Below are 26,345 nucleotides of genomic sequence, written 5' to 3' on the forward strand. Positions count from 1 at the left end.
CGAATTGAGAGATATGAAGTCTCCAATAAGTTCTACAGTTGCAAATGGAGCAGAATAGTTCTGTCAGTGAACATATACTCAGAATGTCTGGGTACCACAACCACTTGACTCAGCTAAGAGTTAATCTTACTGATGATGGGGTCATTGACGGAGTTCTTCTATCACTGCCACCAAGCTATAAAGGCTTCATGATGAATTATAATATGCAAGGGATGGAGAAGACTATTCCCGAGCTCTTCGCGATGCTAAAGGCTGCGGAGGTAGAAATGAAGAAGGAGCATCAAGTGTTGATGGTTAACAAGATAACTACTTTCAAGAAAAAGGGCAAAGGGAAGAAGGGGAATCCAAGAAGAACAGCAAACCAGTTGCTGCTCAAGGGAAGAAACCCAAGTCTGGACCTAAGCCTGAGACTAAGTGCTTCTACTGCAAAGGGACTGGTCATTGGAAGCGGAACTGCCCCAAGTATTTGGCGGATAAGAAGGATGGCAAAGTGAAAGGTATATTTGATATGTGTACCTTACTAATGCTCGTAGTAGCTCATGGGTATTTGATACTGGTTCTGTTGCTCATATTTTCAACTCGAAATAGGGGCTACGGATTAAACGAAGATTGGCTAAGGACGAGGTGACAATGCGTATGTGAAATGGTTCCAAAGTCGATGTGATCTCCGTCGGCAAACTACCTCAACATCTACCGTCGGGATTAGTTTTAGACCTAAATAATTGTTATTTGGTGCCAGCGTTGAGAATGAACATTATATCTGGATCTTGTTTAATGCGAGATGGTTATTCATTTAAATCAAAGAATAATGGTTGTTCTATTTATATGAGTAATATCTTTTATGGTCATGCACCCTTGATGAGTGGTCTATTTTTGTTGAATCTCGATTGTAGTGATACACGTATACATAATATATTGAAGCCAAAAGATGCAAAGTTAATAATGATAGTGCAACTTATTTGTGGCACTGCCGTTTAGGTCATATTGGTGTAAGGTGCATGAAGAAACTCCATGTTGATGGACTTTTGGAATCACTTGATTATGAATCACCTGATGCTTGCGAGCCATGCCTCATGTGCAAGATGACTAAGACTCTGTTCTTTGGAACAATGGAGTGAGCAACTGACTTATTGGAAATAATAGATACTAATTTATGCAATCCGATGAGTGTTGAGGCTCGCGGCGGGTATCGTTATTTTCTGACCTTCACAGATGATTTGAGAAGATATGGGTATATCTAATTAATGAAACATAAGTCTGAAACATTTGAAAAGTTCAAAGAATTTCAGAGTGAAGTGGAAAATCATCATAACAAGAAAATAAAGTTTCTACGATCTCATCGTGGAGGTGAATATTTGAGTTATGAGTTTGGTCTTCATTTGAAACAATGTGGAATAGTTTCGCAACTCATGCCACCTGGAACACCACAACGTAATGGTGTGTCCGAATGTCGTAACCGTACTTTATTAGATATGGTGCGATATATGATGTCTCTTACCGATTTACCACTATTGTTTTGGGGTTATGCTTTAGAGACAGTTGCATTCACGTTAAATAGGGCACCATCTAAATCTGTTGAGACGACACCATATGAACTGTGGTTTGGCAACAAACCTAAGCTGTCATTTCTTAACGTTTGGGGTTGCGATGCTTATGTGAAAAAGCTTCAACCTGATAAGCTCGAACCCAAATCGGAGAAATGCGTCTTCATAGGATACCCAAAGGAGACTGTTGGGTACACCTTCTATCACAGATCCTAAGGCAAGATATTCGTTGCTAAAAATGGATCCTTTCTAGAGAAGGAGTTTCTCTCGAAAGAAGTGAGTGGGTGGAAAGTAGAACTTGATGAGGTAATTGTACCTTCTCCCAAATTGGAAAGTAGTTCATCATAGAAATCAGTTCCAGTGATTCCTACACCAATCAGTGAGGAAGCTAATGATGATGATCATGAAACTTCAGATCAAGTTACTACCGAACCTCGTAGGTCAACCAGAGTATGATCCGCACTAGAGTGGTATGGTACTCCTATTCTGGAGGTCATGTTACTTGACCATGACGAACCTATGAACTATGAGGAAGAGATGATGAGCCCAGATTCCGCAAAATGGCTTGATGATAAGGACCGAACCTCATGGCGAGATCCGATCTATAGTTGCGGCCCAAACTTTCATGGTACACCACCACCAGCTGTAGTAACCTCTCACCCGCGCACACGATGTACATGAAATAGAGAGTTCGAACCTTGCGGCTCAGCACGAGAAAACCAATCTCGATGACGGTACTCACGCGCAAAACAATTTCCTTGCAGAGAAATCGCAACACAGAGGTTTTCTAAAGCTTCCTCCAAAACTTAGGGATTTTTAGACAGCTTCCCCGAAAACTCGATACGGGAATTTACCCTCAAAAACAGATCGTGTTTATTATCAAAATATAACATGCCCTTTTACAACGACGCACACCTAGGCTTTATAGAAGTAGCTGACTTGGAAGACACACACAACTAAAATATTTTCGAAAGACACACGTACTAATACTTCTTTAATCTGGACTCTTTCTAGATTAAACTAATTAACCAAATTACCGGCAAGCTTGGTGGGCCCCATCCATTATCCCTTAAACATGCATAAGCCCACGTGAGAAACCTTCTGATGCGCGTCTCTTCTGGTGGTCGTGGTAGTCCAAAAAAGTAAAAGGAAATCATATGCTTCCTTTTAATTAGTTGCATCTAGCTCAACACATAAGCATGCATGCATCCTGTCGTCCACGTTGAAAACTTCTTCCAACTGCGCGTCCAATAATCTAGTGTCCGTGACCAGCTAAAGTAATAGCCTTGATCACTGTAGCTGTCGGATCACGGGTTCCAGCAAACCCTTGAGTTCGAACACTGGGGTGCACGCGAAGGTTTTCTCTCTATCGATCCACGCCCTAGCTCCCTAAGATCTTGCAGACGAACTCGACGAACTCACAACACATAAAGACACAAGATTTATACTGGTTCAGGCCACCATTGTGGTGTAATACCCTACTCCAATGCGGTGGTGGTGGATTGCCTCTAGGGCTGATGAAGAACAGTTACAAGGGGAAGAACTGCCTCCTGAGGTTGAGGTGTTCTTGTGCTTGGCGAACTTGTGTGTGGCCTTGGTGGGGTGGATCCGGTCCAAGATGATATCCCTCCTTCGGTGGTGGCTAGTCCTATTTATAGAGGCCCTGGTCCTCTCCGCAAATATTGAGCAGGAAGGGAGCCAACAACAGCCAATTCAAAAGGGGACAACTAGTACAAGTTATCCTGACAAAAGGTGGTCTTCGCCTGCCAAAGACTCTGGTGGTGACGCTGTCTTGGGCTCCATGGTGACCTCCGTCCTGCCGTCCTTCGGGTCTTGGTCGCGTTGCACCAATATGGAAACCTTTGCTTGATGCCTCGGTACTCCGCGTCTGTGCTTGCCCCCTTGGCACCAAAGGGGAAACAAGGACACTGCGTGCGCTGGCGCCCGCCTGGCACCCACCTGGTCTCGATCGTCATGGCTGACGTCACGAGGACCTCGCGAGGTTGCCCTGCCTTGATCTCTGCGCCCCTCGTGAGCCTGCCTGGCGTGGCCGCTCCTGAGGAGGTCTTGCGTCGTCCGCCTCGCGAGGCGTGGCCCCTCGCGAGGGTCTTGCATGCCTTGTCGGTGAAGATGGGCCGTACAAACCTGCCAGCCCAGCCACGCCATGTGTAACATCCCAAATTTTCAATTTGGAATGTTATACATTAGATCATCATGCATATCATATTTTATTTTGCATTTTGGTTGATCCTAGAAATTCTACGCAACTCAATGACCCACGGAGAGAGTTGGGGATTTCGTTATTTTCATATTTGAGTTCTCTCAAATTTTGAGAATAGGATCATTTGATTTTATTTATTTTATCATCAATTATTTCTATTACAAAAATATGAGAGAGGGAATAAAATGACTTTCCCAAAATAAAGAAATACTGAGGATTTAATAATAAAATCAAATAAGATTTATTTCAGAGTTTTTTGGTGTTTTATTTGAATTTAGGAAAAATGAGCATTTTTCAAAATTGCATTTAGGGCCCAAATAAATGTTCACCTTGTGCGGCTTGCATTTCGGAATTTTTGGAGTCCGTTTAGTATTTCTTTTTATTTTTCTTCCGAGTGGAATAAAAAAAAACGAACCGACTTCCGGCCGTACCCGAGCGGGACACCGCCCGGGGGCAGCCTTTAAATAGCGCCGCCCCAGCCCATCAGCCCCGCCTCGATCCGTGCGCGTCACCGGAGCCGCCGCCGCCGACGATCATGCCGCCCGAGGTTCGTCACGCCTCGATTTCCGTGCCGAAAAAAAAGAGAGAAAAAAATATTCGGCGTTCGTCGTTTTTCTTTTTCTCGGATTAAATCTGCGATTTTCTGATCGCGATTCCTGATCCGGTTTTCGTTTTAGTTTATCTTTTCGCTCGTTTATCGGAATCAGGCGATTCAAGCGCCTAGGGATTCGTCTCGAAACCCTCTATCCGTTTAACCAACTTAAACAAGTTTTTGTTACTGTAAAAATTGCCCTAGATCCAGATTACTAGAACGAAGTTGTTTTCTTTCGCCGTTGGATTTTCGTTGCTTCGTTCGATTTGATTCTTTTTGCCAACCGGAGTTCTTAAGTTGAACTTTCTGATTAGATCTCTTATTTGAGTTTACATGTGCATTAGATGAGTACTTATTGTTTGCTTGTTTGTTTGTCTGCGATAGAATACCCGGAGTGCGCCGCCTGTTAGTTCGAATCGTTAGGTTTCACGGATCATCAGCAAGGCAAGTAACACTTTGATCATACCTTTTCTACTACCCAGTTTTATTGCATTAGATCAATCCTCACACATTGCATGATTAGGATCTAATTAAATTGTGGGATGGGAAGTAGATGAGGTAGTACCTATTACCTGTTTATTATCAAACCTTTGGGAGTTACTTCTACGTTTGCTTATTATGCCATGCTATGCTAGTAGACGTGGATTGGGTGAGTGATATCCATGACAGATGTGAGATTGTTAATTAATGGTTTATCTAAGGTGGCAACTTAAACACACATCTGGGTGGATTGAGGCACCTGGGTATTCTAGGACTTGCCTATTTTCTTTTGGACCGCCACCCAGGCTCAAATGGATCATGAGACTATTCATACTAGAAAGTTCCGTGTGCAGCCACAAGCTATTATGGGCTCTAGCATAGTTGACTAAGTTGTGCGAACTCTTGAAGTGGTAGACTAGCAGATGTAGGGGATGTAGGTGGTACGGTCTACCTGATCGTAAGGTGCTAGCGCTTTTGAAAGACTATGTCTCGGTCATCCGTCTTCTCAAACACCATGTAGTGTGAGAAACCAAACGGAGGCGATCGAGTCTTGTGGGGAAAAGTGCGCAAACCTCTGCAGAGTGTAATAAACTAATCATGGTTAGCCGTGTCCCCGGTTATGGACATCTTGAGTATCTAGTACTTGGATTTTCATGTGAATCTCAACATGTTACTCTAAATTAATTTTGTTGGGTTATGTTAATGATGATGCTTAATTGGGATTGAGAATGCTGTCAACCATTCTCAATGTTTAACAACCACCATGATAGTAATTAAATTTTATTCCTTCGAAGTAGGGAAAATTGGCTTTACGCAAAACTGTAACCATAGAGCTTTCCACCAGCCAAATATGCATATAGTATAGCTGTTTCATTCCATTACTCTCTATGTGTTACCTTGCCAGCATATTCCATGTGATGACCCATTTTCGGGCTGCAACGTTAATGTTGCAGACTTTTCAGACGATGATTAAGGAGTTTTTAGGTTGTGGTTCTATACTCAGTGATGCCGTTGGAGTTGATGGATTCACTTATCTTCCAAGCCTTCCGCTGTTATCATTATTAGATGGCCTTAAGCCATACTTATTGTAATAAGTTCTCTTTTGAGACACTCGATGTAATAAGTGTGTGATTGCTACTCCGTTATAAATCCTCCGAGTACTGTGTGGTGTCAGCATTACTGATCCAGGGATGACACCGGAACACAGAGATCAGACTGTCTGAGGTCTGGTCGCTACAGAGATGGTATCAAAGCACACGCTGACTGTAGGACACGACCACTAAGCTAAAGACCTAGATCACTATTCACTCTCTTCTCTTCTGACCTCTCATCTTTTCTACTCTTTAGGATGGCGGATGCAAGGAACAAGTTCACACAACCGGATGAAGATACACCCTTTGGACGCCACTTGAAGGAAGTCACTAGATACCTGAATATAGGAGTACCAAGCTTCAAGGGAACCTACAACGCCACTTTACCTGAAGAAGAGCGCTGGATGATTCAAGTTCAAGTTCTAGGAAGGATGGTCATGCCGGTCACTGAGCCCGTAGAGTTTTCTTTTGATGCACCGACTTGGAGTCTAGGAAAGAGCATGGCAGCTCACATCGCCATGGGATGCATTGGAGAAGTATACCGCAAGGATCTCAAGGATACTATCTACCAGATTTGTGGGCGCCGAGATGAACACTGGGAGATGATCAGCACCAGGAAGGATAGATCAATTGTAGCTTTTATCTAGGAGTTAAACCAGCACATTCGACGACAGGAGAACCAGATGTGCGCCGACATGATAGATCTGAAGAAGGCTAAGACTAGAATCAAGGAACTGGAGGAAGAACTCAAGGCTACACGTGAAGATTATGAAGAGGAAATTGAAGTATTGGTGGAGAAGAATGACGACCTGATCAAGAAGATTGGAATATTTATGGGAGACCCTACGCCAGTAGATGAAGACGAAGAACCTCAGGAGATTAGCCCGGAAGACTACATCATCATCGACAGCACCGACTCGGAAGCAGATAGTAGCGATGATGACTATGTTGATGAAGCTAGAGCAGATATTATGGAATCAATGACCGTAGAATATTTCTAGTAGACCACCTCATTAGTAGTAGTAGTCCACCATGTAAAAATAGTAGTCCGAGCACTTTTGCGATAGATAGATCGATTGTATGCCCTTGTTTGATTGATTGAAGTGAATTGTTTGTTTTGCCTCATGTGCATATGGGTAGTGTTCTCTCTTTAGGCCCCCTCTATTCTTATATCTCATCTTTTCTAAACCCTTAGAGTATGTGGCTAGTCTATGGTGTGATCGGTTACCATTAAGGATTGGTAACTATGTTTTTCCCTCAGACCTAATAGTATTGGAATCTCAAGGATTGGATGTGATATTAGGCATGGATTGGTTATCAAAGTATGAAGGGAATATTGAGTGTGCTAGTAAGTCAATTTTGCTTACCACACCAGAAGGGAGAAGGATCAAGTATGTATCCCGGCATGTGCCAAAGAGGACTCAAGTAAATTGCCTAACAGGAGTTGTGCAGGAGGAAGTACCAGTGGTAAGAGATTTCCCTGATGTATTTCCAGAGGAGTTGCCAAGCATGCCACCGGATAGAGATATTGAGTTTTTAATTGAGCTATTGCCAGGCACAGGGCCAATATCAAAGAGACCATATAGGATGCCAGCAAAGGATTTGGTGGAAATTAAGAAGCAGATTAAGGAGTTACTGGATAAGGGATATATTCGCCCAAGTTCTTCGCCTTGGGGATCACCAGTACTTCTAGTGGAGAAGAAGGATGGATCATTAAGGATGGTTGTAGATTATCGAGGATTGAATGAAGTAACGATCAAAAACAAGTACCCACTACCAATGATCAATGATCTGTTTGATCGATTGCAAGGAGCTAAGGTATTTTCCAAGATTGATCTGCGATCAGGATACCACCAGTTGAAGATTCGAGAACAAGATATACCTAAGACAGCTTTTACCACTAGGTATGGGATGTACGAGTATACCGTTATGTCATTTGGTCTGACTAACGCACCTGCCTATTCTATGAACATGATGAACAAAGTGTTTATGGAGTTTTTGGATAAGTTCGTCGTAGTGTTCATTGATGATATCCTGGTTTATTCGAAGAATGAAGAGGAACATAAGGAGCATTTGCGTTTGATACTTGGAAAGCTTAGAGAACATCAATTATATGCCAAGTTCAGCAAATGTGAGTTTTGGTTGAAGGAAGTAGGATTCCTCGGACATGTTATATCTGGAGAAGGTATAGCAGTGGATCCCGCTAAAGTTGAAACCGTGACCAAGTGGGAAGCCCCAACAACAGTTGGAGAGATCCGGAGTTTTCTTGGACTTGCAGGATACTACTGGAGATTTATTAAGAATTTCTCAAAGATTGCGAAGCCTATGACTGAGTTGTTGAAGAAAGATACCAAGTTCATATGGATAGAGGAATGTGAGGCCAGTTTCCAGGAGTTGAAGAAACGTTTGGTTACGTCACCAGTATTGATCTTGCCAGACCAGACCAAGGATTATGAGGTGTATTGCGACGCTTCACGTCGAGGACTTGGAGTAGTGCTTATGCAAGAAGGGAGAGTTATTTCATATGCCTCAAGACAACTGAAGCCTCATGAGTTAAATTATGCCACGCATGATTTGGAGTTAGCGGCCGTAGTGCATGCTTTGAAGACATGGAGACATTTCCTCATTGGAAATCATTGTGAGGTGTACACGGATCATAAGAGTTTGAAGTACATTTTCACCCAGAAGGAGTTAAATCTCAGACAAAGGAGATAGTTGGAGCTTATCAAGGATTATGATATGAAATTGCATTATCACCCTGAAAAGGCTAATGTAGTAGCTGACGCATTAAGCCACAAGAGCCATGTCAATACATTAATGACGGGAGAAATACCCAAGGAGTTAGCAGTAAATCTTCGTGAACTATGTTTGGAAATAGTTCCGAGAGGCTATGTAGCAGCATTAGAGATTCAGTCAACCTTGATGGATAGAATCAAGGAAGCTCAGAAAGCTGACAAAGAGATTGCCGCTATAAAGGAGAAACTGAGGAAAGGAAAAGCTAAAGGATTTCGTGAGGATGAGCACGACACCCTATGGTTTGAAGACCGCGTTTATGTGCCCAATGACCCGGAGATCAGGAAGTTGATTTTGCAAGAGGCACACGACTCACCGTATTCAATTCACCCAGGAAATACCAAGATGTATCTGGATTTGAAGGATATTTTCTGGTGGACCGGAATGAAGAAGGATATAGCGGAGTATGTAGCAGTTTGTGATGTATGCCAGAGAGTAAAGGCAGAGCATCAGAAGCCAGCAGGATTGTTACAACCATTGCCGATACCCGAATGGAAGTGGGATAAGTTAGGCATGGATTTTATCACGGGATTGCCCAGGACTCGTTCAGGCTATGACTCGATTTGGGTTGTAGTTGATCGATTGACGAAAGTAGCTCATTTCATCCGGTAAAGACCACTTACACCAGTGCTAAGTTGGCAAAGATATACATGACCAGGATCGTATGTTTGCATGGAGTTCCAAGGAGTATCGTATCAGATAGAGGAACCCAGTTTACCTCAAAGTTCTGGAAGCAGTTGCACGAAACTTTGGGAACCAGGCTAGAATTCAGTACATCTTTTCATCCACAGACAGATGGACAGACCGAGAGAGTCAATTAGATTTTGGAGGATATGCTAAGAGCTTGTGCGCTAGATTATGGATCTAGTTGGGACGATAATTTGCCATATGCAGAGTTCTCTTACAACAACAGTTACCAAACCAGTTTAAAGATGGCCCCTTTCGAAGCCTTGTACGGAAGGAGGTGCAGGACACCGTTGTCATGGGACGAAGTTAGAGACCGCCAGTTGTTTGGACCTGACATGATTAAGGAGTCTGAACAGAAGGTGAAATTGATTCGCGATAGGCTCAAGGTAGCCCAGTCTAGACAGAAGAGTTATGCAGATTCTAAACGCAAGGAGACAGTTTACGAAGTCGGAGACAGAGCTTATCTTCGAGTATCTCCACTTTGGGGAACAAAGCGTTTTGGAGTTAAAGGGAAGTTAGCGCCACGATTTGTAGGACCCTACCGAGTTTTGGAGCATATGGGAGAAGTGGCCTACAAGTTGGAATTGCCCGAAGGATTGTCAGGAGTACATGATGTGTTCCACGTTTCTTAGTAAACAAATGTCACGCGGAGATGGCTGACATACCGTTGAGAGACACGGTGCCATTGGAAACTATTCAGTTGGATAACGATTTGACCTACGAGGAGAAAATAGTCAAGATTCTCGAGTTTGCCAGCCGAGTTACTCGCGGCAAGGTTATCAAGTTTTGCAAAGTTCAATGGAGCAACCACACGGAGGATGAAGCCACCTGGGAGCAAGAGGAAGATTTTCTCAAGGACCACCCTCACCTATTTTCTAGCCAACCCGAATCTCGAGGGCGAGATTCATCTTAAGGGGGCTAGGTTTGTAACATCCCAAATTTTCAATTTGGAATGTTATACATTAGATCATCATGCATATCATATTTAATTTTGCATTTGGTTGATCCTAGAAATTCTACGCAACTCAATGACCCACGGAGAGAGTTGGGGATTTTTTTATTTTCATATTTGAGTTCTCTCAAATTTTGAGAATAGGATCATTTGATTTTATTTATTTTATCATCAATTATTTCTATTACAAAAGTATGAGAGAGGGAATAAAATGACTTTCCCAAAATAAAGAAATACTGAGGATTTAATTATAAAATCAAATAAGATTTTATTTGGAGTTTTTCGGTGTTTTATTTGAATTTTGAAAAAATGTGCGTTTTTCAAAATTGCATTTAGGGCCCAAATAAATGTTCACCTTATGCGGCTTGGTTTTAGAAGCCCGTGAAAATTTATTTCGGAATTTTTGGAGTTAGTTTAGTATTTCTTTTTATTTTTCTTCTGAGCGGAATAAAAACGAACCGACTTCGGGCCGTACCCGAGCGGGACACCGCCCGGGGCAGCCTTTAAATAGCGCCGCCCCGAGCCGCCCCAGCCCATCAGCCCCGCCTCGATTCGCGCGTGCCACCAGAGCCGCCGCCGCCGACGATCCCGCTGCCCGAGGTTCGTCGCGCCTCGATTTCTGTGCCGAAAAAAAAGAGAAAAAAAATTCGGCGTTCGTCCTTTTTCTTTTTCTCGGATTAAATCCGCGATTCCTGATCCGATTTTCGTTTTAGTTTATCTTTTCGCTCGCTTATCGGAATCAGGCGATTCAAGCACCTAGGGATTCGTCTCGAAACCCTCTATCCGTTTAACCAACTTAAACAAGTTTTTGTTACTGTAAAAATTACCCTAGATCCAGATTACTAGAACGAAGTTGTTTTCTTTCGCCGTTGGATTTTTGTTGCTTCGTTCGATTTGATTCTTTTTGCCAACCGGAGTTCTTAAGTTGAACTTTCTGGTTAGATCTCTTATTTGAGTTTTACCTATGCATTAGATGAGTACTTATTGTATGCTTGTTTGTTTTTCTGCGATAGAATACCCAAAGTGCGCCGCCTGTTACTTCGAATCGTTAGGTTTCGCGGATCATCAGCAAGGCAGTAACACTTTGATCATACCTTTTCTACTACCCAGTTTTATTGCATTAGATCAATCCTCACACATTGCATGATTAGGATCTAATTAAATTGTGGGATGGGAAGTAGATGAGGTGGTACCTATTACCCGTTTATTATCAAACCTTTGGGAGTTACTTCTATGTTTGCTTATTATGCCATGCTATGCTAGTAGACATGGATTGGGTGAGTGATATCCATGACAGATGTGAGATTGTTAATTAATGGTTTATCTAAGGCGGCAACTTAAACACACATCTGGGTGGATTGAGGCACCTGGGTATTCTAGGACTTGCCTGTTTTCTTTTGGACCGCCACCCAGGCTCAAAGGGATCATGAGACTATTCATACTAGAAACTTCCGTGTGCAGCCACAAGCTATTATGGGCTCTAGAATAGTTGACTAAGTTGTGCGAACTCTTACAGTGGTAGACTAGCAGATGTAGGGGATGTAGGTGGTATGGTCTACCCGATCGTAAGGTGCTAGCGCTTCTGAAAGACTATGTCTCGGTCATCCGTCTTCTCAAACACCATGTAGTGCGAGAAACCAAACGGAGGTGATCGAGTCTTGTGGGCAAAAGTACACAAACCTCTGCAGAGTGTAATAAACTAATCATGGTTAGCCGTGTCCCCGGTTATGGACATCTTGAGTATCTAGTACTTGGATTTTCATGTGAATCTCAACATGTTACTCTAAATTAATTTTGTTGGGTTATGTTAATGATGATGCTTAACTGGGATTGAGAATGCTGCCAACCATTCTCAATGTTTAACAACCACCATGATAGTAATTAAACTTTATTCCTTTGAAGTAGGGAAAATTTGGCTTTACACAAAACTGTAACCATAGAGCTTTCCACCAGCCAAATATGCATATAGTATAGCTGTTTCATTCCATTACTCTCTATGTGTTACCTTGCCAGCATATTCCATGTGCTGACCCGTTTTCGGGCTGCAACGTTAATGTTGCGGACTTTTCAGACGACGATTAAGGAGTTTTTAGGTCGTGGTTCTATACTCAGTGATGTCGTTGGAGTTGATGGACTCACTTATCTTCCAAGCCTTCTGCTGTTATCGTTATTAGATGGCCTTAAGCCATACTTATTGTAATAAGTTCTCTTTTGAGACACTCGATGTAATAAGTGTGTGATTGCTACTGTGACGCCCCCGATTCAATCGTACACTAATCATGCACGCAAATGTGTACGATCAAGATCAGGGACTCACGGGAAGATATCACAACACAACTCTACAAATAAAATAAGTCATACAAGCATCATAATACAAGCCAGGGCCCTCGAGGGCTCGAATACAAGTGCTCGATCATAGACGAGTCAGCGGAAGCAACAATATCTGAGTACATACATAAGTTAAACAAGTTGCCATAAGATGGCTAGCACAAACTGGGATACAGATCGAAAGAGGCGCAGGCCTCCTGCCTGGGATCCTCCTAACTACTCCTGGTCGTCGTCGTCAGCCTGCACGTAGTAGTAGGCACCTCCAATGTAGTAGTCGTCGTCGACAGTGGCGTCTGGCTCCTGGACTCCAGCATCTGGTTGCGACAACCAGAAAGAAAGGAAAGGGGAAAAACGGGGGAGAAAGCAACCGTGAGTACTCATCCAAAGTACTCGCAAGCAAGGAGCTACACTACATATGCATGGGTATATGTGTAAGGAGGCCATATCAGTGGACTGAACTGCAGAATGCCAGAATAAGAGGGGGATAACTAGTCCTATCGAAGACTACGCTTCTGGCAGCCTCCGTCTTGCAGCATGTAGAAGAGAGTAGAATGAAGTCCTCCAAGTAGCATCTCCAAGTAGCATCTCTAGTAGCATCGCATAGCATAACCCTACCCGGCGATCCTCTCCTTGTTGCCCTGTAGAAAAGCGATCACCGGGTTGTCTGTGGAACTTGGAAGGGTGTGTTTTATTAAGTATCCGGTTCTAGTTGTCATAAGGTCAAGGTACAACTCCAAGTCGTCCTGTTACCGAAGATCACGGCTATTCGAATAGATTAACTTCCCTGCAGGGGTGCACCACATAACCCAACACGCTTGATCCCATTTGGCCGGACACACTTTCCTGGGTCATACCTGGCCGCGGAAGATCAACACGTCGCAGCCCCACCTAGGCAAAACAGAGAGGCCAGCACGCCGGTCTAAACCTAAGCGCACAGGGGTCTGGGCCCATCGCCCATAGCACACCTGCACGTTGCGAGGGCGGCCGGAAGCAGACCTAGCCTAGTAGGCGTTCCAGTCCAATCCGGCGTGCGCCGCTCCGTCGCTGACGTCTGAAGTGCTTCGGCTGATACCACGACGTCGGGATACCCATAACTACTCCCACGTAGATGGTTAGTGCGTATAAGCTCGTAGCCGACTCAGATCAAATACCAAGATCTCGTTAAGCGTGTTAAGTATCCGCGAACGCCGAACAGGGCCAGGCCCACCTGTCTCCTAGGTGGTCTCAACCTGCCCTGTCGCTCCGCCACAAAGTAACAGTCGAGGGCCGTCGGGAACCCAGGCCCACCTCTACCGGGATGGAGCCACCTGTCCTTTCAGCCCCCTCGTTAAAATCACTTGCGGGTACTCAATGAGCTGACCCGACTTTAGTCACCATCTGTATAGTATGTATGTATGTATGTATGGTATATACCCGTGATCACCTCCCAAGTGATCACGGCCCGATAGTATAGCAAGGCAGACTGACAAGAATGTAGGGCCAATGATGATAAACTAGCATCCTATACTAAGCATATAGGATTGCAGGTAAGGTATCAACAGATGTAGCGACAATGTCAGGCTATGCATCAGAATAGGATTAACGAAAGTAGTAACATGCTACACTACTGTAATGCAAGCAGTATAGAGTAGAATAGGCGATATCTGGTGATCAAGGGGGGGGCTTGCCTGGTTGCTCTGGCAAGAGAGAGGGGTCGTCAACTCCGTAGTCGAACTGGTCAGCAGCAGCGTCGGTCTCGTAGTCTACCGGAGAGAAGAGGGGGAAGAAATAATGAATACAGAGCAAACAAAGCATCACAAAATATAACAAGGCAATACGCGGTGTTCGGTGTGCCCTAACGCGGTAGTAGGTGATACCGGTGAAGGGGGGAAAACATCCGGGAAGGTATTCCTGGTGTTTCGTGTTTTCGGGCAGAGGAGCCGGAGGGGGAAAGTTGCGAGTTCGATAGGTTAGGGGTGTGTGGCGGACGAACGGACTGCGTATCCGGATTCGTCACGTCGTTCTGAGCATCTTTCATGTACAAAGTTTTTTCATCTGAGCTACGGTTTATTTTATATTAATTTTAAAAGATTAAAATCATTTTTAGCATTTATTTAAATATTTTAATCCAACATTATCCAGAACAGTGCACGCTGACGTCAGCATGACGTCAGCATGACGTCAGCAGTCAACAGAGGCGTTGACTGGTCAACTGACGTGTGGGTCCCGTTTGTCATTGACTGTTTAGTCTAATTAATGCTTAACTAATCTAATTACTGTTTAATTAAACTAATTAGTTAATTAGGTTAATCTAATTATGATTAATTAACTTAATTAATTCCTTAATTAATTAATTAATTTAATTATTATTTAATTATCTAATTATTTTTATTAATATATATATTTTTTTAAACGTTTCTGGGGCTGTGGGCCCCAAGTGTCATTTGCCCAGGGGGCCGATGCGGGCATGGGCGCGTGGGTGCCTCATACGGCACCCGCCCAGGCCAACCGCGGTGGCGGGACTGGCGGGGCACGGTGGGGTGTCGGCGACGCAGGGAGGCAGGGGGCGTGCGCTCGTGGAGCCGGGCAAGGACGGCGACGAGCGGGCACGATGGAGGCGGGGCCGCTGTGAGCGCGGCGGAGGCGCGGGCCCGGCGCGTCGAGCGCGCACGCGGGCGCAGGGGGTAGAGGGGCTCCGGGGTGCCGGAGCACGGCAACGGGCGGGCGAGGCGGTGTGGTCCGGTGACCAAACTCGGCCACGGCGGGTGCGGTGGGTAGAGGAGGCAGCAGCAGCCATGGAGTAGGGGCACGGGGCGTGGGATGGTCGAGGGAGCGGGGCGAGGGGGCCGTGAGCAGGAGCGGGCAGAGCACCATCTCGGTCGCGGGCGTGCGAGTGCGACGAGCGGCCGGAGTGGGCGGGCACGACGTCGGTCGCGCGGACGAGGCCGTGGCGCACGGGGCAGAGGGAGGAGGAGGGCACGGCCCTCACCAGCGTTGGAGAGCAGAGGGGTCGGCGAGGCTCGTTGGAGCCGTCGAGGTGGAGGCGAGGCAGCGACGGTGGAGCGGCGCCGGGCGACGAGGTCCTCGGGCAGCAGCGCGTGGCGGCGCTGGGAGCGGCGCGCCGTCCAGATCGAGTCGAGCGAGGAGTCGAGGAAGGGGCTGCGGGGACGAGGCAGGGCGGCGGGGTCTGGCGACGGCGTGGAAGAAGACCAGTGAGGGAGGTCCGGCGAGGCGAGCTCCGGGCGCGGGGCGGCGTCAGGCGACCTCCTCCTCTCGATCCCGATCCAATCGGGGGAAGAGGGAGGGGGAGAGATTTTCGGGGGAGTGGTGTCGGTGGCGGAGTGGGTCTCACCGGGTGGGGGAATAAGGAGAGGGAGTGGGCCGGCCTGTAGGTTGGGCCGGGTGGGCCGGTCGGGCGGCCTGGTGGGTTGGCCCAGTTGGGGCCATGGCCCCAGGGGGGTTTGTTTTCTTTTCTTTTTGTATTTCTTTTCTGTTTTATTCCTAGTTTCTTTTAATCTTTAGTTTTTACAAAAATCACCACTGGTACCTAAAGTAGTATTTATAAACAAACTGCTGTCACATCAATTCTTAACCCATAATAAAATATTTTTAATATTTAATAAAATCCAATAGGTATTTGTTTAATTGTTTTCACTACTGTTTTAATTAGTTTAGAGCCCTTAAACATTTTATCAAGGTTTGGTTTCTCCATCGTATTTACACCTGATTTATCTGACCCACCTTGAACATTTTGGTTTCATTGTTTGAAAACTTTTATTATTTGCCTTTATTTTAAATTTGAATTTTGAACTGGGTTTCGAACTACGCGGGTTTATCAACAGTAACCGAGGTGACGTGGCATCATTAGCGGAGTTTCACTGTAGCTTAATTATCCGGGCGTCACAATTCTCCTCCACTACAAGAAATCTCGTCCCGAGATTTAAGAGGGGAAGTGCAGGGAAGGGATTAGGTTGCGAAATTCTAACGAATCTTCTCAGTCTTGGTTGTTCTTCTTGAAGAGGTCGATCCATTACCTTGACATCATCATATCTCTGCTACAGGTCATCATGGTGATGCCGCCCTTTTCTCGGGAACTCCAACGTACTTACGAATAGGTAAGGGGGTATTCCGGCAGAACGAACCTATGCAAGGTTGACTATCTGGTAGCTAACATAGGGGAAGGTGGCGGAAAGTAACTCTCGAACTGGAACTCAAGAAAATATCGAGAGCAAGTAAGAAGGTACCATGAGAAGTTTCAAGCGGGTAGGCAATCATCCGATGCCTGAAACAAAGTGTAAAAGGGGTCCAGAGCAATGGTAATAAGTTTTGTGTCTGATACCAGAATAGATCAACAGGCAAGTGGCCCGTGAATTACATACAAAGCCAAGCACGAGGAATAACTTTGACAACAGTTGTACAGGAGAGTCAGGTTTCGTTCCTGGGACCTGTGGGTTATGGGCCCACCATGTGGGTTAAAAGTAGAAAGGGGGGCTGACATCTTGTACGATCACGATAGCAAGGCATGTCAGAGAGTAGCATGCCAGTTATGTCGGCAACAATGTCGGTACCAAGGGCGAGGGACGAAGAGAACCATTTTCCTGCTCGTTGAACGAGGCGGACCAGTAGGCAAAGTTCTCGTCCATCGGTGGTTACCGGAATGTCATCAACAAAAGTAACAGGGTCTTACTGACAGAATTGTACAACAAGGTGTTTACATAAGCGGAAAATATTACTTCTCAGATCATATAGATCACAAGAAAGGTTAAACCAACAATGGAAGGAAAATATGATCATCAGATTAAACAGAACAATGGAAAGGAAAATGTGTTTAAACACATATTTCAGGGGTATATCCTTCCTAATAACAAGCAGAGCATGATATCCATGACAGGATATAAAGTAGAAAACCATTTAGGTAAGGGGGAAGGAATCTCATGATATTACCCATACAACGGTGTTAGGATAAGTGATAAATAAAATTTAGCATCGTGCTTCAAATGTTCCTGTTGAAAATCGGAGTACCATTGACATGCTTCGAGATAGCATTGACATGGTCTTCAGGTGAAGATCAGACTTTGGAAACACGAAGGATCCATCAGGAATAACTTGTAGAATAAGTCTTACAATTTCCTCATGGACGAATGGATAACCTTGCTGAAAAGGGAAACTATAACAATTGGGCCTCCAGCCAGGTGTGCTAGGCATGACATCACCTTACCGGGTCACATAAGGACCATTGTTGTAACTCATTGGAAATATGTTCCAACCATCATATCTGACCTAGATTCAGATCTGATTAGTGCCAGGATACCTCCGACTTAGTAAGCCTGAGAAGAAAAGGTGCAACACAATTGACGAGATGACAATGTAAGGTTCTCGGGAAATGAACTATGAAGTGATTTCCGTTAACAAGAGTTCATCATTAATCCAAGGAGAGGACAAAGAGGTGTCTGGTGAACTCAACGGCAATTCATCGAGATTTCCAAAAGATGGATTTCCACAATTAAGTGAACAAGGAGATAACATTTGCCAGATCAAATGATATAAGGAAGTATGCTCACGGAAAACATACACAATTAAACATTGGTTGAAAGGTGCGCCCAAAATATGGGTTGGGTTGCACGACCAATGTTAGAATGGTGATTCAATAATCAATAGTTTAAGAATGAACGACCGACCATTAACTTCAAAGCAATAGGGTTGCTAGAAGTGCAGAATCCAAACAACACCGTTCACTTGTTGGTACCCCGGTTGGAATCAACACGAAGACCAAGAAAGAATGGTGATGGTGAGAAGTATCACGATACCAAGAATTCTTGAGAGGTGGTGAAATTCTCACAACATTCTTGACAAAAAGTGATGGTAATACTTCCGAGGTAAGGAAGATCAACTGCTGGGTAGCAGTGATCTCAAGGTTTACACAAAACGTGAACAAGTTGTGTTGAACGGAAGGCAATAAAGTGGTCGATGAGAACAGGAATCATCGAGGGGCAAGGATGGTATTACCCATCATGAATTCAATTGAATTCCCGGAAGAGCTCATAAGGTTGATGATGATCACGACACAATTGTCGAGAGATTTCATGCAGATGTAGTCAATCAACGACGACATCAAGTCAAAGGAATGATGAAGCAAGAGGTTATTGGAACCACAATTACGACACAAACTCAAACTCAAGCTTGTTGTTTAAGGTGAAAGGGTATGACGAGGAAAAATCGACGTAAGGTTAGTTCATCGTCGAAAATTGGTGCTCCGAGAATAAGGACCAGGTAGCACCGTTAGAATCGTCACGACAATGATATAGCCAAACAGGCTAGGAATGGCGTGATCGGGTACAAACTCGTACTTATAGAAGCTTACTGAAGAGTTGTTGAACCGTAGAGCGGACTCGGTTCAGTTATCGGTGTCTTTGAGTGTTTAATAACTCAGAGCCCGTGAAAAATTGGAATCAGTGGTAAGGTAGCACTTGATGAAGAACTAATAAGAAGTTAAGCAGTACCATGATAATCTCGAGATACCAGGGGGGTAATACTCAACACAAGATCAAAGTAAAGGTTGGACTGGGGTATTGCTCTACAGAAGACAAGTGCTTAAACCTGCACGAGAAATGTAATTTAAAGGAGAACATGGTCGGAACCACGATTGCAAAAGGCCAGATCCCAGATATAAGATGAACTTATACCAAAGGAATAATTAATTTAAGAGAAGCTTTAATGATAAGATCTACATCGAGTCCATGGGCATGAACGCAAGGTTCAAGGTCGACTCCCACTTCTCCAATGCATACCTTTTCATTTACTTCTCATTTTCGACGAAGTCGTAGTGTTGAAATTTTATCTGGTAATCACCCGAAGAATATAACTCGTGAAAACTCTCGGGTTTGCACAGTCTAGGGAAGGCCTTGGTACAACCCATCGGGTATCTTAGGAACATATACTACAAAGTTCAGAAGTAAATAACTCAAGCTCGAAAGCAGAGCAAGGTTGGCAAGCAGACAATACAATTTACCAAAGGCATTATGTATCCGAGGAAAGGCTCACAAGTTTATTGAATATGAAGGGCGTTGTCAGATAAAATCCAACAAAGGATCTGGTGGTCCACAAGGGATCTGACGTGAGCATCGGTACTCAACTAGAGGAAGCAGATTATAGAAACAACTGACTAACTCAATTGTCAAATGCAAAGGAATTATGATTTCCAAATCAAGAGATCAGAAGCAATGCTCTGATTAGGGGTGGATAAGTTGAATAGCCGTAGGGTACAATCAAAGACAATTGGATTGGTTGAGAACCAATTCCAGTAAAAAGAATGGCAACTCAGCCGGAAAAGTAATTTATAAGGATCAATGATGATTGCGTGTATTCGCAGAATATTGAGTCCACAGACTCAAAATGATAATGACAAGGAATGTCATTAAGACTACGAGACTTATGGGATTAACCATAATGCAAGCAAGCAAGAATTTCAAGAGCCAAAGGCTCCAGAGGATTTTAGGAAGATCGAATATTATTTTGAAGACTTTTGTGAAACACATGAACAACTGGGGATGAGCGGATACTCGGCAAGCGCGAGTAATTATCCGTAGGGGTATTCATGCAGCAAGGAACTGCAGGGCAGTAAGCGTAAAGAATTCTCGGAATAACGAAGAGTATTACAGGACATCTTGTAACAACAAGAGCAACTGGGGATGACAATATGAACGATAGGTGTAAGTAGTTATCCAGAGGGATTTATCGATGGAAGTGAATTGCAAAAGCGATGGCACATAGTCTCGAGAGCACATCGTAGAGTATCTTCGGAATCTTCTGGTGCAGCAGACGATCATCAATAATAAGGGGCTCTCCGGGTGAAAATGATAACGAGATCCTAATGTTAGATTTAGTAAGATTCATTTAACCCGAATAGAAGAGATGTCAGAGTCCCAGAGTATAGGTCGAGGAATAAAAGATCCTACTACCACCCGATGGCGACGTGGGCCCATGGGCCACACAGCCATGTTCGTAAAAGTTTTTCAACGACTAGACTCGACTTCGGCCAAGGAGTTGGAAGGGGGATTCCTACAGGCAGTCGGCTCTGATACCAACTTGTGACGCCCCCGATTCAATCGTACACTAATCATGCACGCAAATGTGTACGATCAAGATCAGGGACTCACGGGAAGATATCACAACACAACTCTACAAATAAAATAAGTCATACAAGCATCATAATACAAGCCAGGGGCCTCGAGGGCTCGAATACAAGTGCTCGATCATAGACGAGTCAGCGGAAGCAACAATATCTGAGTACAGACATAAGTTAAACAAGTTGCCATAAGATGGCTAGCACAAACTGGGATACAGATCGAAAGAGGCGCAGGCCTCCTGCCTGGGATCCTCCTAACTACTCCTGGTCGTCGTCGTCAGCCTGCACGTGGTAGTAGGCACCTCCAATGTAGTAGTCGTCGTCGACGGTGGCGTCTGGCTCCTAGACTCCAGCATCTGGTTGCGACAACCAGAAAGAAAGGAAAGGGGAAAAAGGGGGGAGAAAGCAACCGTGAGTACTCATCCAAAGTACTCGCAAGCAAGGAGCTACACTACATATGCATGGGTATATGTGTAAGGAGGCCATATCAGTGGACTGAACTGCAGAATGCCAGAATAAGAGGGGGATAACTAGTCCTATCGAAGACTACGCTTCTGGCAGCCTCCGTCTTGCAGCATGTAGAAGAGAGTAGAATGAAGTCCTCCAAGTAGCATCTCCAAGTAGCATCTCCAGTAGCATCGCATAGCATAACCCTACCCGGCGATCCTCTCCTCGTTGCCCTGTAGAAAAGCGATCACCGGGTTGTCTGTGGAACTTGGAAGGGTGTGTTTTATTAAGTATCCGGTTCTAGTTGTCATAAGGTCAAGGTACAACTCCAAGTCGTCCTGTTACCGAAGATCACGGCTATTCGAATAGATTAACTTCCCTGCAGGGGTGCACCACATAACCCAACACGCTTGATCCCATTTGGCCGGACACACTTTCCTGGGTCATACCCGGCCGCAGAAGATCAACACGTCGCAGCCCCACCTAGGCAAAACAGAGAGGCCAGCACGCCGGTCTAAACCTAAGCGCACAGGGGTCTGGGCCCATCGCCCGTAGCACACCTGCACGTTGCGAGGGCGGCCGGAAGCAGACCTAGCCTAGTAGGCGTTCCAGTCCAATCCGGCGCGCGCCGCTCCGTCGCTGACGTCTGAAGTGCTTCGGCTGATACCACGACGTCGGGATACCCATAACTACTCCCACGTAGATGGTTAGTGCGTATAGGCTCATAGCTGACTCAGATCAAATACCAAGATCTCGTTAAGCGTGTTAAGTATCCGCGAACGCCGAACAGGGCCAGGCCCACCTGTCTCCTAGGTGGTCTCAACCTGCCCTGTCGCTCCGCCACAAAGTAACAGTCGAGGGCCGTCGGGAACCCAGGCCCACCTCTACCGGGATGGAGCCACCTGTCCTTTCAGCCCCCTCGTCAAAATCACTTGTGGGTACTCAATGAGCTGACCCGACTTTAGTCACCATCTGTATAGTATGTATGTATGTATGTATGGTATATACCCGTGATCACCTCCCAAGTGATCACGGCCCGATAGTATAGCAAGGCAGACTGACAAGAATGTAGGGCCAATGATGATAAACTAGCATCCTATACTAAGCATATAGGATTGCAGGTAAGGTATCAACAGATGTAGCGACAATGTCAGGCTATGCATCAGAATAGGATTAACGAAAGCAGTAACATGCTACACTACTCTAATGCAAGCAGTATAGAGTAGAATAGGCGATATCTGGTGATCAAGGGGGGGGCTTGCCTGGTTGCTCTGGCAAGAGAGAGGGGTCGTCAACTCCGTAGTCGAACTGGTCAGCAGCAGCGTCGGTCTCGTAGTCTACCGGAGAGAAGAGGGGGAAGAAATAATGAATACAGAGCAAACAAAGCATCACAAAATATAACAAGGCAATACGCGGTGTTCGGTGTGCCCTAACGCGGTAGTAGGTGATACCGGTGAAGGGGGGAAAACATCCGGGAAGGTATTCCCGGTGTTTCGTGTTTTCGGGCAGAGGAGCCGGAGGGGGAAAGTTGCGAGTTCGATAGGTTAGGGGTGTGTGGCGGACGAACGGACTGCGTATCCGGATTCGTCACGTCGTTCTGAGCATCTTTCATGTACAAAGTTTTTTTCATCTGAGCTACGGTTTATTTTATATTAATTTTAAAAGATTAAAATCATTTTTAGCATTTATTTAAATATTTTAATCCAACATTATCCAGAACAGTGCACGCTGACGTCAGCATGACGTCAGCATGACGTCAGCAGTCAACAGAGGCGTTGACTGGTCAACTGACGTGTGGGTCCCGTTTGTCATTGACTGTTTAGTCTAATTAATGCTTAACTAATCTAATTACTGTTTAATTAAACTAATTAGTTAATTAGGTTAATCTAATTATGATTAATTAACTTAATTAATTCCTTAATTAATTAATTAATTTAATTATTATTTAATTATTTAATTATTTTTATTAATATATATATTTTTTAAACGTTTCTGGGGCTGTGGGCCCCAAGTGTCATTTGCCCAGGGGGCCGATGCGGGCACGGGCGCGTGGGTGCCTCATACGGCACCCGCCCAGGCCAACCGCGGTGGCGGGACTGGCGGGGCACGGTGGGGTGCCGGCGACGCAGGGAGGCAGGGGGCGTGCGCTCGTGGAGCCGGGCAAGGACGGCGACGAGCGGGCACGATGGAGGCGGGGCCGCTGTGAGCGCGGCAGAGGCGCGGGCCCGGCGCGTCGAGCGCGCACGCGGGCGCAGGCCGATGGCCGCAGGGGGTAGAGGGGCTCCGGGGTGCCGGAGCACGGCAACGGGCGGGCGAGGCGGTGTGGTCCGGTGACCAAACTTGGCCACGGCGGGTGCGGTGGGTAGAGGAGGCAGCAGCAGCCATGGAGCAGGGGCACGGGGCGTGGGATGGTCGAGGGAGCGGGGCGAGGGGGCCGTGAGCAGGAGCGGGCAGAGCACCATCTCGGTCGCGGGCGTGCGAGTGCGACGAGCGGCCGGAGTGGGCGGGCACGACGTCGGTCGCGCGGACGAGGCCGTGGCGCACGGGGCAGAGGGAGGAGGAGGGCACGGCCCTCACCAGCATTGGAGAGCAGAGGGGTCGGCGAGGCTCGTTGGAGCCGTCGAGGTGGAGGCGAGGCAGCGACGATGGAGCGGCGCCGGGCGACGAGGTCCTCGGGCAGCAGCGCGTGGCGGCGCTGGGAGCGGCGCGCCGTCCAGATCGAGTCGAGCGAGGAGTCGAGGAAGGGGCTGCGGGGACGAGGCAGGGCGGCGGGGTCTGGCGACGGCGTGGAAGAAGACCAGTGAGGGAGGTCCGGCGAGGCGAGCTCCGGGCGCGGGGCGGCGTCAGGCGACCTCCTCCTCTCGATCCCAATCCAATCGGGGGAAGAGGGAGGGGGAGATATTTTCGGGGGAGTGGTGTCGGTGGCGGAGTGGGTCTCACCGGGTGGGGGAATAAGGAGAGGGAGTGGGCCGGTCTGTAGGTTGGGCCGGGTGGGCCGGTCGGGCGGCCTGGTGGGTTGGCCCAGTTGGGGCCATGGCCCCAGGGGGGTTTGTTTTCTTTTTCTTTTTTGTATTTTCTTTTCTGTTTTATTCCTAGTTTCTTTTAATCTTTAGTTTTTACAAAAATCACCACTGGTACCTAAAGTAGTATTTATAAACAAACTGCTGTCACATCAATTCTTAACCCATAATAAAATATTTTTAATATTTAATAAAATCTAATAGGTATTTGTTTAATTGTTTTCACTACTGTTTTAATTAGTTTAGAGCCCTTAAACATTTTATCAAGGTTTGGTTTCTCCATCGTATTTACACCTGATTTATCTGACCCACCTTGAACATTTTGGTTTCATTGTTTGAAAACTTTTATTATTTGCCTTTATTTTAAATTTGAATTTTGAACTGGGTTTCGAACTACGCGGGTTTATCAACAGTAACCGAGGTGACGTGGCATCATTAGCGGAGTTTCACTGTAGCTTAATTATCCGGGCGTCACAGCTACTCTGTTATAAATCCTCCGAGTACTGTGTGGTGTCAGCATTACTGATCCAGGGATGACACTGGAGCACAGAGATCAGACTGTTTGAGGTCTGGTCGCTACACCATGGGCCGGAGGCAGGCAATTTTGGGACCCCCGTTCCCAGGATGCCGACAGTAGCTACCTTGATGGACTTCCTTTATAAATTGATGCACTGCCTTCCTATCTCTCTGGTACATATTTGACCATGCAAATTCATTATTCGATTTGTTAAGTACAAGGAATCCCACGTCCATACATAGCATGTGCAAGGCATCAACATGCATGGGTGTAACATTGACTTGTGCCATTTTATCATTGTAGTTCATGCATAAATCTTTGGAAATAAATGCATCGCCAATGACGACTAGAGGAATTGTGGTATCTTGATCCTGACTCGTGCCTTGTACATCCTCGCTATATTCGCTAAGACTAGAACTAGAACTGATCGTATCACTTGAGGCCATGAAATCTGAGATGGGATCCATGTGTGAGAACAAAGTGTCCACTTTGGTTGACTTTCCCGATGATCAGCAAGCAATAGAAAATAAATGAATCTTTAAGAAGAAGAGTGACGCTGGCGGTAATGTTACTGTCCACAAAGCCCGACTTGTTGCGAAAGGTTTTTGACAAGTTCAAGGAGTTGACTATGATGAGACCTTCTCACCCGTAGCGATGCTTAAGTCTGTCCGAATCATGTTAGCAATTGTTGCATTTTATGATTGTGAAATTTGGAAAATGGATGTCAAAACTGCATTCCTTAATGGATATCTGAAAGAAGAGCTGTATATGATGCAACCAGAAGGTTTTGTCTATCCTAAAGGTGCTAACAAAGTGTGCAAGCTCCAGCGATCCATTTATGGACTTGTGCAAGCCTCTCGGAGTTGGAATATATGCTTTGATAGTGTGATCAGAGCATATGATTTTATACAGACTTTTGGAGAAGCCTGTATTTACAAGAAAGTGAGTGGGAGCTTTGTAGCATTTCTAATATTATATGTCCATGACATATTGTTGATTGGAAATGATACAAAATTTCTGGATAGCATAAAAGGATACTTGAATAAGAATTTTTCAATGAAAGATGTAGCGCCCAAGATGCGATTCTATCCCAATCACGTGATGAATTCATGATTTGGGCACAACCGCATTTCGAGTGCATAGCAAGGTGGATATCATTACAACATACCATGTACTGAATAAATGAGAATACAAGGTAAAGGCTTACACTCGCCACAAGCTACAACATGAATACAATAGTTCAACAATACATAGCAATCAACATACAGAAGAGCAGGATCCGACTACGGATGAAATCGAACAAAAAAGAAGAACGACATCCACCCTACTAACCCCAGGCTCCCCGACCCGGAACCTATCCCTTGATCGAAGAAGAAGAACTGCAAAACCAATCAAGCATCACTTTCACGTCAGATCATCGCATTACCTGTACCTGCAATTGTTGTTGTAGTAATATGTGAGCCAGGAGGACTGAGCAATCCCATTACCATGGGTATCAAGACTAGCAAAGCTTAATGGGTATGGAATGGATAAGTGGTGGGGTTGCAGCAAGCGACTAAGCATTGTATG

The sequence above is a fragment of the Triticum aestivum genome, chromosome 6A, assembly GCF_018294505.1.
Source record: "Triticum aestivum cultivar Chinese Spring chromosome 6A, IWGSC CS RefSeq v2.1, whole genome shotgun sequence".
NCBI lineage: Eukaryota > Viridiplantae > Streptophyta > Magnoliopsida > Poales > Poaceae > Triticum > Triticum aestivum.